The sequence below is a fragment of the Procambarus clarkii genome, chromosome 69, assembly GCF_040958095.1.
Source record: "Procambarus clarkii isolate CNS0578487 chromosome 69, FALCON_Pclarkii_2.0, whole genome shotgun sequence".
Classification (NCBI taxonomy): Eukaryota; Metazoa; Arthropoda; class Malacostraca; order Decapoda; family Cambaridae; genus Procambarus; species Procambarus clarkii.
In genome coordinates this window covers 15,322,938-15,334,301 of record NC_091218.1, presented here as the reverse complement: position 1 = coordinate 15,334,301, position 11,364 = coordinate 15,322,938, and the positions used below count along the sequence as shown (strand labels likewise).

The following is an 11,364-nucleotide window of genomic DNA, read 5'->3' as shown; positions in this document are numbered from 1 at the left end:
TGGGTTATTACATTTCTTAATGTAACAACTTTATCTTTATATAGTCATGATCTTGCCATTTATTAAAATATGTTCAACTATCTACTTTTTGTTACAACAATCACATTTTTCTTTCAGAAAATATTGAAGCCGTACAATGGGATCGAACCCCCCATCCCTGAACTTCCTTCCATTATCTGTTAGTCTGGTGACCTCAGATTCATCACTAAACCAAATACAGGTAAATTTTGTCAAAATAAATGAATGGCTACCGAATGTACAGCACATCAGAACCTGTCTAATTACTCTAAATAAAATAATAGGTCTGCAAAAATTACTGCTCATCCTTATTTTGACACTTATACATATTCAAACAGTTAAATTTCTAGCGATTTTATTTTTACAATGTCAACTCCTCATCTACAGACATGGAGAATTGAAGAACAATACTCAAAAAATTTCCTTTCATTTATATTTTATTGTTAATATAGATGACTGACACCAAAAACTTTAACAAAACTCCAATACAAACATTGCCATTTCACATTTTTAAACTGAAATAATGTGTCCACTACTACTAATCTACAGTAAATGTTCCTTAAACCCTTTTCTCCTATAAAGAAAAGGGTCACGAGAGGGGGGGGTCATTTTCTACTAAAGAATGAATTCTGTTCCAAGAACATTGTGTAGCTTTTCTTAACAAGAACATTTTCTATATAGACTTAGCAAAATTTAAAACAGAACATAATGAGAATGGAACTTTATTTCATTCAAATGAAACAGCAGGTGTATCCAAACTAGTGAGCAACAAACTAAACATTTTATTTTGAAGACTATTACACTGGTATATCACACTATGTGTCTTGTTCAATGATGGTGAGCTCTTGCATCAGTGCTGCATACTTCCTTAGCTGGTGACTGAGAAGGGACAATTATTTTTATAAAACTAAACAATGACTTGGAGTATTAGTTGACATCATAATGATAAATGAGACCTGTGTACACAATGTTATAGTTATATGAAGCCCCACAGAAAATCTAAACACAGTATTGTTGCACTTCTAGCCACCATGAAAGTCATTGCATATATTCAGGTATAGCACTTTCAACAATAATTATTTAAACCCCATTCACTTCCACAGAAAAAATGCTCTGCCTTTCAGAAATGCTTGTATTTTTATTTTAAATTTAAACATTAAATTACAGTGTGTCATATAACTGACAATACAAAACATGACACTAATGTTTAACTACTCCAACTTGAGCCGATCGAATACATCGAGAATGAAGCGTCCATCCAGTACGAATAATGTGTCCTACTGTTCCAGGTTCTTCTCGGGCAGATGAAGCTCAAACATGGCCTCTTGCAGTGATGGTCAAATTTCTCTCCAACGAGTGGTGTGATGGGTACCAAGCCATGGCGTCGAAAAACCTGAAAATACATTGAATTATAATCACTTATGACATTTTATGCTTTAAAAGTATTCTTTCTTTATAAAAGTATAAAAGTAAAAGATGATGTAAATTAATTTACATGTATTCATTATTAACATTAAATTTTTACCCCATAATTCTACTCTTCAATTTGCTATTATGCATTTTTCTATTATAGACCAACTTGGCAAACAGTGTATTCTTGTGACATCTATCCTACTCAAGCACGAGGCATAGAACAAAAGACTAGTGAGGCAACATCACCATACAGTGTGGACTTGTATTAGCGATAAGCCTCATTGTAACTACACAGAGTTAACAAGAAAACTTTGTCCTGCAGCCCTGTTATTTCAAGAGGAACTAAAGTAGACCTCAGCCATGGCAGACATGCATGATCAAAATACATCAACACCTCTTTCCTTTTATAACGTTAATTAATATATTTCTAAAGATTACCATATTTCATGATAACCCCTAATCTTGTGAAGCTGTGGGAGACTGCTGTGAATAATTTGCTTTGCACGTTGGTGCTTGTTACACCATGGTAAAGCCTCGTAGAGTATCAATGGTGAATGAACAGTGGGTTAGATGCCTTCCTATCCCACTAAATTAGAAACTGAAGAAATTATCAAATAAAGTTCAGATTAGCAGTGCTAGTGGTCCAACTCTCCCCCCTTCAACCACTGTCTTTTACTCTGAAATAGTGGCTATCAAAAGTGCCACTCTGTATCATAACCATATGAACACATTGCATAAAACTAAAATACACAAATGATGATAACCACATTGGCCTGGGGATCAATACCCTGGAAACACAAACCGAAACTGTCTCTATTTTCCGCTTGTTACAACTTGAAATAAAGTTGTTACATCTTGGCTTAACGTGTTTATGACGTATTAGAACGTTGTTACAACTTGGTATATTGGTTATTATAACTGGTTAGGAGGTGTTAATACTTGTTCGAACGTTGTACCAACGTCGTAGTTTCGGTGTGTGTTTGGCGGGTATTCATCGATAACTAACCTTTATGGGTAAATTGACAGAATATTTAGCGTATAAACTACAAAAAAAACAACAGTAGCTTGTGTTTTGCCTCTCTACTCCCTTATTGTAGCAAAACAACAATCACCTCAAACAATAAAAGTATCAGATTACATAAAGCAGCATAATTTTTTAAATCAATGTAACATGTAGCTATAAATATATTATGAGTGTATACATATATTGGAAGGTATACCCAATGAAGCAAGAAACTATCAAAAGAAGGCACCAAGCCAAGGAGATTATGTAGCGTATACCAATAAAATGAACAAGGAATCTGTTAGCTTGAATCATCCATTAGCCAAGAGTCAGGGTGTCCAAACTATTTACCCATTCAGTAATTGACAAGATATATAGTGTTAATTGATTAAAAATGGTTAGATGCAGACAAAGCAATGTTTTTTTTAAAGTTATTGAAATATACAGTAAAGCAAAATGTTAAGAGCTTCAAACAAAGTAGTCAAATAAAGACTCACTGTTAATAGCTGGGTTTCTGTCATCACTAGACCATCATGTAAATTTTTAAGATCAGAGTTCTCATTTTCTAACTTCTCTGCTGGAACACTCTCAATTGCTTTACGAAACACATCTGATACCTGAAATTTAAAAATGATGATATACTTATTAATACAGCACAAGATGTACATAAATTTCCAATGAGGAGATGCAATGATATATTTATTAACATGAATTAGTGAGAGTATGTTTTATTCTTTCATAAACATGGCAACAAAATTCAATGATGACTTACGGTAACATTCAAGCAACTCTTATTAACACTTTCGCCCGGGCATGACGCAGCATTGCGTCATCCGTTTACTGTCGGTAATACCGGGGATGACGCAGCATTGCGTCATCCACTTTAAATAATCGCCAAAAATCAGGTTTTTATCCGATTTTTTGGGACTGGTTTTAAAATGTGCACCGATGTCTTCCCATTTTCTTTGTTGAGCCTCGTGGCCCTCAGGTGGCTTGGCACATGCCGTGGGCCCATTGTTTTCGCTCCACTGTTGTGACCAATGTCGCCTCTCCTCGCATCTCAACCGTGTGAACATTTCGGCTATTTTCCGTGGCTATATTTCTTACTGCGGCTTTAGAAACTATCTACCCTTACTCCACGATGGATAGTGATCATGAACAAGGCCCTTCCAGGAAGAAAATTGCGAAAGAAAGGCTTGAAAAGGGAGGGAATTGGGAGTGTAGCTGGAAGGCGTCTGAGCGCTCACTCCCGGCTAACGCGTGGCCTGTCTTCAACTCGTCAGCGGTTGGAGCGTGACCAGGTTATATATTTTATATGCTAATGTTCCTCTAGAGAATTCTATTGCGAACCCATTGAGACCAAAATGAAAGACCTAGGACGAAAATTGAGGTGACCAGAGTGAAAATAGTGAAAACATTTTATCGCGTTTGCGCGCTCCTGGGTAACTCGTTCGCACTTTCTCTGTTTGCTGCGGGTAATTAGCCGGGCTTTTGGAGTTTATATGCATTTAGTGCTGTAGAGAATTCTATTGCAAACACAATGATACCAAATTTAATCTCGTAGGACGAGAATTAAGGTGACAAAGTTGAAGAGAGTATACACTTTTCAGAATTTACGCGCGCTCCTGTGACACCCTGGGTCCCATATCGCACTATTGAGGGGTGGCGTGCCGGGTGAGCGAAAGTGTTAAATGCACTTTGTACCGAAAGATAGATTACTAGATAAATGTCATCTCTTAAACAGTACACTGACAATCCTTCTGTGTTTGAGCAATATTTTTTATTTCTTTATAAAATTTACAGTATGTTGAATGAGAACAAGGCAGCTGGCATTATATCTATATATATGGATTTTTGGATAGTATAGTTCTTCATGGATTACTACTTAATAAAACCTAGTCACTTGGTACAGATGGTTGTGTATCAGTATGGATTCCTCAGTGCGAGCAATGTTTAATTCTAAATGGAAGTGTGTTATGTTGAATGCATGTTACAAAGTGGAGTGCCACAGCATCAGTCTTGGACCAGTTTTTTCTTCATTTATGTATGTACTGATAATGGACATGTTGTACAATATCAAAATTTGCTGTTAACGCTAAACTTGGATGCAAAGTTACAACAAAAATAGTTTGACAGATTACAAGTCAAATTTACGCCTTAGTAAATTGGGGTAATGAATGGCAGAGGAACGAATCCACAAGGGCTGTCACGATATTGTTCATTTGATGCATCCCGCTATTGTGATTTGTGTGTGTAATGGCAGAGGAGTTTTAATGCTGATAAATTTGAAGGAATAAATCAGGAATGAAAGTGAAAAGGCAAGTCACTGTATGAACTACACAGGTGTTGAAAAGTTAATGAAGAAAAAAAACCTAGTGATAGTTAAATGATATAAAGTCAAGTAGTCCACTGAAGCTGTAAAGAAAGCCAATATTATTAGAGGCTTTGTGGAGAAATCTTTCATTTCTATCAGAGAAGCTGTTCTCAATACACAATTCACTATTATGCCCTGTATTGAAATACTGCATACAGTTTTGTTCATCATATGTGAGAACGAATATTGCCAAATAAATTATATGAAGCCCATTTCAATCAAATTTATTTAGCTTTGAGAAGAGAAGAATCAGAGGTGATTAAATAAAAATATTTAAGAATCATTAAAATGAATGACAATGTTGATACAAAAAATTACATTAATTTGGCCTTGTCTAATATCACTCGACATAAATGCTTCAAAATTAAGGCAAATCTTTTTATTCAAATACAGTAAACTACTTTTCTTTTAACTGAACAAGTGAGTAATTATCAAAAGGTGGTGCCGTACCAGGAAGACTGAAGCACCATCAAAGTTGCAGGATATTCAAAAGTCGCTAGGGATAGTCAGGCAGCAAAAAAAAAAAAAAAAAAAAAAAAAAAAAAAAAAAAAAAAAAAAAAAAACACGCACGTCCTGAAAGTCAGGACATTCAACAAGGATGTGCACGACTGTAAGAGGAACAAAACAGTTCGGACAATAAGGAGCAGGGCGTCGCTCCATTAAGTGTTTGAGAGTTAAACATGTATGGTCAATATGTAACCTCACCAGAACCATTTCTCACTGCCAGTTATGGTGGTAGGAGGAAGGCCAAACGGACAATCTACACTCAAGAGCACGCAGTTTATTACCAGCAACAGAAGACCAATGACCCTGCCAATGGGCACTGATTGACGAATGAATGACTTTGTTAACGTTAGAATAAGGAACGCTTTTGCGGGAAATAGGACAAGTGCAGATAGCCTTCATAGCAGCAGCATCCGCATGCTCATTTAAGGAAATTTAACACTTTCGCGCTCTGGGCAAGAGAGCGCCGCGCCACCCCAAGGTGTGCCTGGCATTCCACGGAAGCAAGCGGTAATACTGAAAAGCGTATACTCTTTTCAACTTTGTCATCTCAATTCTCGTCCTAGGTTTTTCAATTTGATATCAATGTGTTCGCAATAGAATTCTCTACTTTATTAAATGCATGTAGTCCAAAAGCCCGGTGTACCACCTGCAACAAACAGAGAAAGTGAGATGGTGTTACCCGGGAGTGCGCAAGAGCAATAAAATGCGTACACTCTTTTTTCACTTTGGTCAATTCAATTCTTGTCCTAGGCCTTTCATTTTGGTATCAATGTATTTGCAATGAAATTCGTTACAGGAGTATATGCATATAATGTCCAAAACCGCAACGCGCCCCTTCCGCAGCCAAGTCGAAAGCAGGCCAAATTTTTTCATTTATGACGTCATACTGCGGCATTACCAAACACTCGTCTACTAAATTTTTGATGCCGCGTCGTTAACGAGTGAAAGTGTTAAATAAACAGTAAACATACGAAATGCCTGATCAAATGATATAATTCAATATAATACTGTACAATGAATACACATGCAACAGACGAAGAAAAACACCACAGGATTTGTCCTTTTCTCGATATTCATGTCCAGTTAAGAGATCACATTATAAATTAGATACTTCAGTTATTTAACCATGCCAATATTTTGATAGGAAATGATAGTATAAAGAACACAGAGAATTCTAAACTATAATAAGACCCACCAGCCCCCCAGAAAAAAAGCAAGTAATTAATTGTAAGTAAAGCACTTAAATTATCAGAGACCTGGCAACCCCAATGACCTCACTGTGTAGTGCAATCAACCTCTCATCTCCTGCACTAAAGGGGTTGGAGACCAATCAACCTCTCATCTCCTGCACTAAAGGGGTTGGAGACCAATCAACCTCTCATCTCCTGCACTAAAGGGGTTGGAGACCAATCAACCTCTCACCTCCTGCACTAAAGGGGTTGGAGACCAACCAACCTCTCACCTCCTGCACTAAAGGGGTTGGAGACCAATCAACCTCTCATCTCCTGCACTAAAGGGGTTGGAGACCAATCAACCTCTCATCTCCTGCACTAAAGGGGTTGGAGACCAACCAACCTCTCATCTCCTGCACTAAAGGGGTTGGAGACCAACCAACCTCTCACCTCCTGCACTAAAGGGGTTGGAGACCAATCAACCTCTCACCTCCTGCACTAAAGGGGTTGGAGACCAACCAACCTCTCACCTCCTGCACTAAAGGGGTTGGAGACCAACCAACCTCTCACCTCCTGCACTAAAGGGGTTGGAGACCAATCAACCTCTCATCTCCTGCACTAAAGGGGCTGGAGACCAACCAACCTCTCATCTCCTGCACTAAAGGGGTTGGAGACCAATCAACCTCTCATCTCCTGCACTAACGGGGTTGGAGACCAATCAACCTATCATCTCCTGCACTAAAGGGGTTGGAGACCTATTTTCCCAGATGTCTTCCTACTAAATGCTAAAATTCTTGATTCATTGTATTAATTCCCTTTCTTCTATAAGATGCCTCCTCTCTTCCCACAATAGAGGAAAAGTAAGTAGTGATATTGAATGAATAAAACTAGAAAATAGAAGTACAATATTGTTGTTAAAAAATCCCTTTATATAAATCTTTTTTTCATTCACAAACATATCCTTTAAGAAATACTAAATCAGCAATATCCTCACACCATTTATGTTATGCAAATTAAATTTTTGTAATAATTAAAAAATATAACCAAAGAAAAACAAATGAACAGTTATCACAAGACAATATAATAATGTAGTCTATGTTCATAATCAATATTAATTCCATACCATACTGCAAACATGCCTTACTTAATTATCATCTGAATTTTCTCACTTCACACGAGCTGGAAATGCACACGCAAAACAACAAATTTTGTTAAGCTTCCATAAAACTCCAATGGCTGCTTCATCTTACAAAGGATGGTACAAGAGTCTTGTCCCTCACCTCTAAAGGTCTTTGCAGAATCCTTGGATGCCAAACTGTTTGGCTTCAATAATCTGTTTCTCCAAACGAATTCTTACATTTTCGCGATCAGCTAAGGTTCTTTGATATTTGTCCTGAAACCAAAGAAAATACCTCAAATCATTTAAATATACTTAGTAAAGTGTATAAAAATTTGTGTCATGAAATCAAAGGCGGACACTGTACATTATGAAAGGAGTAGTAGTTAAACCCTAAAAATGTCTCAAAGGTACATGAGAAAGGTAAGTTTACAGGAACATATACAAACTAATACCGCTGACAAATGAACATGGTGAAACATCACAAACATATTTACCATGTTACAAAAGAAATTGGCAGCTATGTCATATTAATATAACTGGTTATTGCAAAATCAAAGTTGCCCACTCAACCAAGCATAACCAGGATAGATGTCTTAAGTAAGGTATCGTAATAAGAAAATCTATTCAATAAATCTAAGAAAAGGGAAAATAAATAAAAGTAAATTTTTTTAATGACCAGTGTTCAAATGTATAGAGGAAGATATAGGGTGGTAATTTGTCACAAGATGACTGAAATGGGAAGAATTAAGACAGAACAGCATTCCACCCTTGAATTTTTAAGACAGCAATGGTCAGAAGATGTTGTGATGTAATTATCATCTTATCACAGAGTTAGGAGAAATTAAAAGTTCCTGAGATCAAGAACTATGGAAATTCTCTCGTTAGGGAGATTGTTGTTTTGTTGGGAGATTATTGATAAGCTTAGATGTTTGATCAGATTAATTGATCATTTGAAATGTTTCAAGAATTTTTATAATAAGTGCTATGCTAGATGTGAGAGAACTGTACTGTATTTTAGACAAGGCCAAATGAGGCTTTTGCAGTATGAACCATTATCATGTAAAATATCTTCTGAACTTGAATTGAATGCCAAGCTTTTTGGGGACACTCTTAGCACTGTTCAAATATGAGGTTTCCAGAACAAAATAGGTTTTGCATGATACTTAAAGATAAAAAATTAATCCACTGAATGTATTGAAATGTTCCCTTCTGGGAAAGCCTCAGTGGCTTCCTGATGCTGAATTGCTGAGATAGCTTCCTATTACTAAGTAATGGTCACAGAAGTCCTCTTGGCCTATCGGGGACCCTAGCCAGAATTAGCCCCCCTCAAAGAGCACAGCGAGCAGGGGGATTGTTACGATGACCCTCATTGGAAAAGTAAGAAAGAATACAGATAATGGAATGGTTCGTGAAATGAAGCACTGAAACAGCCTACGCATACACGATTCACTTAAGATGAAATTGTTCACTTTAAACTGGGTACAACCCCCCCCCCCCCCTCCAGCATGCAGAGCAGTCAACAGGTGATGTCCCTGGAGCTCCTGGCCTCCAGGCTGGCGACCACACAGTCCCGAGCTGATGGACCACAAACTAATGTATCTAGCAGGATGGGAAGGAGAGACAGGGAGTCACCAGGGCTGACAAAGAAATGGGCGTTCCATTATATACAATGCTGGTTTTTTGGGAGGAGTCCTTTGGGGGGGGGGGGGTTCTCTGAAGCTAATGAACAACAAAGAAGGAAATATAAAACTTGCTCGAATGAGACCAGGATGAGTAATCAGATACCAAGCCGCCAAGACCTTGTTTGGTCTCCAAAACTCAAGCCCAAATATCAGTCATGACATTAGCAAAAATGGTAGCCACAAACTTACAAACGTCATGAGCCCAAGGGTAGATTGCAGGTTGGCTAGCTTTAATGACGACCTGGGACAAATATGCCTTGGAAATAGTGACTAAGTAAACTGGGTCAACCAACAGTTGAAGCAGAACCCTGAAGCAGAAGTGGTGGCACATAGGTACCAAAATGCCAGAAGGATCACCATGCCCGAGTACAACTCCAGCTTGGATAGTACCTGGAGATACAACTGAACTGGGGAAAAAGTGGTAGATAAACCCCCCACATCTACCAGTCCAGCCAAAAGGCATCCACTGTGAGCGCCTCACCATTGGGGAACAGAGCCAAGCTAGAAGGACCCGCCAATTCCAAGCTGACACGAAGAGGTCCACCTTGGGATGACCAAATGCTTCTCAGAGCCAACAGAAGGATACATCTTTGATAGTATGCTCAAATTAACATGACACATTTTTGTTGTTGTTCCTAAATAACAATGGAATTCCAATATTGGAACAATACCAGTAAGGAATTGTTAAATTCCTTATGACTAAGGAAATAGGCCATAAGTGAGATAATGTCCACAAGAATCTTGGAGACACCCCACACGTAAATTACACAGAACCAAACTTTGAGAAACGAGAAGCCTAGCTGCCTGAAGTGTCCAGCTCCAAGAGGTTACAACAGAAGCAACCTCTGGTAATTCAGCAAATGAACCACCAGGGAGCAGTCTGAATGGAGCCAGAGGTCAGAGCTTGGAAGATTACTTGCAAAGCTTACCACACTGCCATACACAGTACTCACATACCATGCTGTGAGCATGACAGCAAGCCTAACCATCAACCTTTAGAGGCCTAGTGCATACTGGTCACAAAGTCCCAACCCAAATCCAAGGTATCAATGAACACATTGAGCAACAGGGGTGGATGGCGCCACACAACCGAACCCCCCAAAAGACCAAAGAGGAAGCTAGCGAAGCAAGCAAAAGATGACTAAGGGGGGGCTGAGGGTCAGAAGTTGATGGTTCCAGTGGTGGAGAAACAGGTGGAATTGGAAGTGCCCAGAGCAAAACCGTGAGCAAGCTCCTGCACAAACGTTCGACCAGCTGACGAGTATGCAGGTGGAGTATGAAGGAGCTGCCTTGTATGGGCCAATAGGCCTCCTGCAGTTACCTTTATTTTTATGTTCTTATGAACAGAGCTGTAGGAGGTAGAGAAAGATATGCCTATCAAGAATCTTAAATGAAGCTCAATGGAACCAATTGGGACTTCTGCCAGTTTACTAGGAACCCAAACCTGACAAGCTGGGAAAGAACCAGATCTTTGGATAGGTGACATGCAAACAGACTGAGAGCCCAAACCAGCCAGTCATTGAATATGCCAGAACTTGAACCCCCCCAAAAGCCTTATCAGTCGCAACCACCTACACTAACCTGCCAAAGATCCGAGGAGCCAGATGCAAGCTGAAGGGCAGAACCTTGAAACCATTACCAGTCCTGGAACCTTGGATGTATGAATAGGAACATGCCAGAACATGTCCTTGAGGTCTATGAATATCATCCAGGAATCTGCCTGCAAAACCAGGCTATCCTAAGCTAAGTGGTTATGTGGAAGGTTGGACCAGGAATGAAGTGGTTCAAGCCTGATAGGTCGAGAGTGTACTTAAAATATAATGAAGACATTGAATGCAAAAGTTAATAAACAGCAAAATTAAAAAGTGCATACTGTGATGGTTTAGACATGGTGAATGAACGAATGATGACAGGCTGGTGAAGACAATATTTAAGAGATTTGAGGATACAGTAAGAGAGAAGCCAAAATATACGTGGGAGAATATGGAGTGTCCGAGGAAGAAAAAGTGTTGACAAAGTATGAAACATGGCAAGAAACAAAGCTGGAAGGAAGCAGTTTGAAGGGAGTAAATAT

General features: G+C 38.7%; 1 long non-coding RNA gene across 1 annotated transcript in view; it reads right to left on the bottom strand.

Moving 5' to 3' along the window:
* Nucleotides 1-785: 785 nt before the first annotated feature.
* The window catches only part of LOC138355737 (uncharacterized), a 14,616-nt gene continuing 4,037 nt past the window's right edge, over nucleotides 786-11,364 (bottom strand). The window contains exons 2-4 of the long non-coding RNA XR_011224021.1: nucleotides 7,769-7,881; nucleotides 2,932-3,051; nucleotides 786-1,411 (exon numbers count right to left, since the gene is read on the bottom strand). This is a non-coding gene — a long non-coding RNA (uncharacterized lncRNA). The remainder of the gene's footprint in view (nucleotides 1,412-2,931; nucleotides 3,052-7,768; nucleotides 7,882-11,364) is intronic.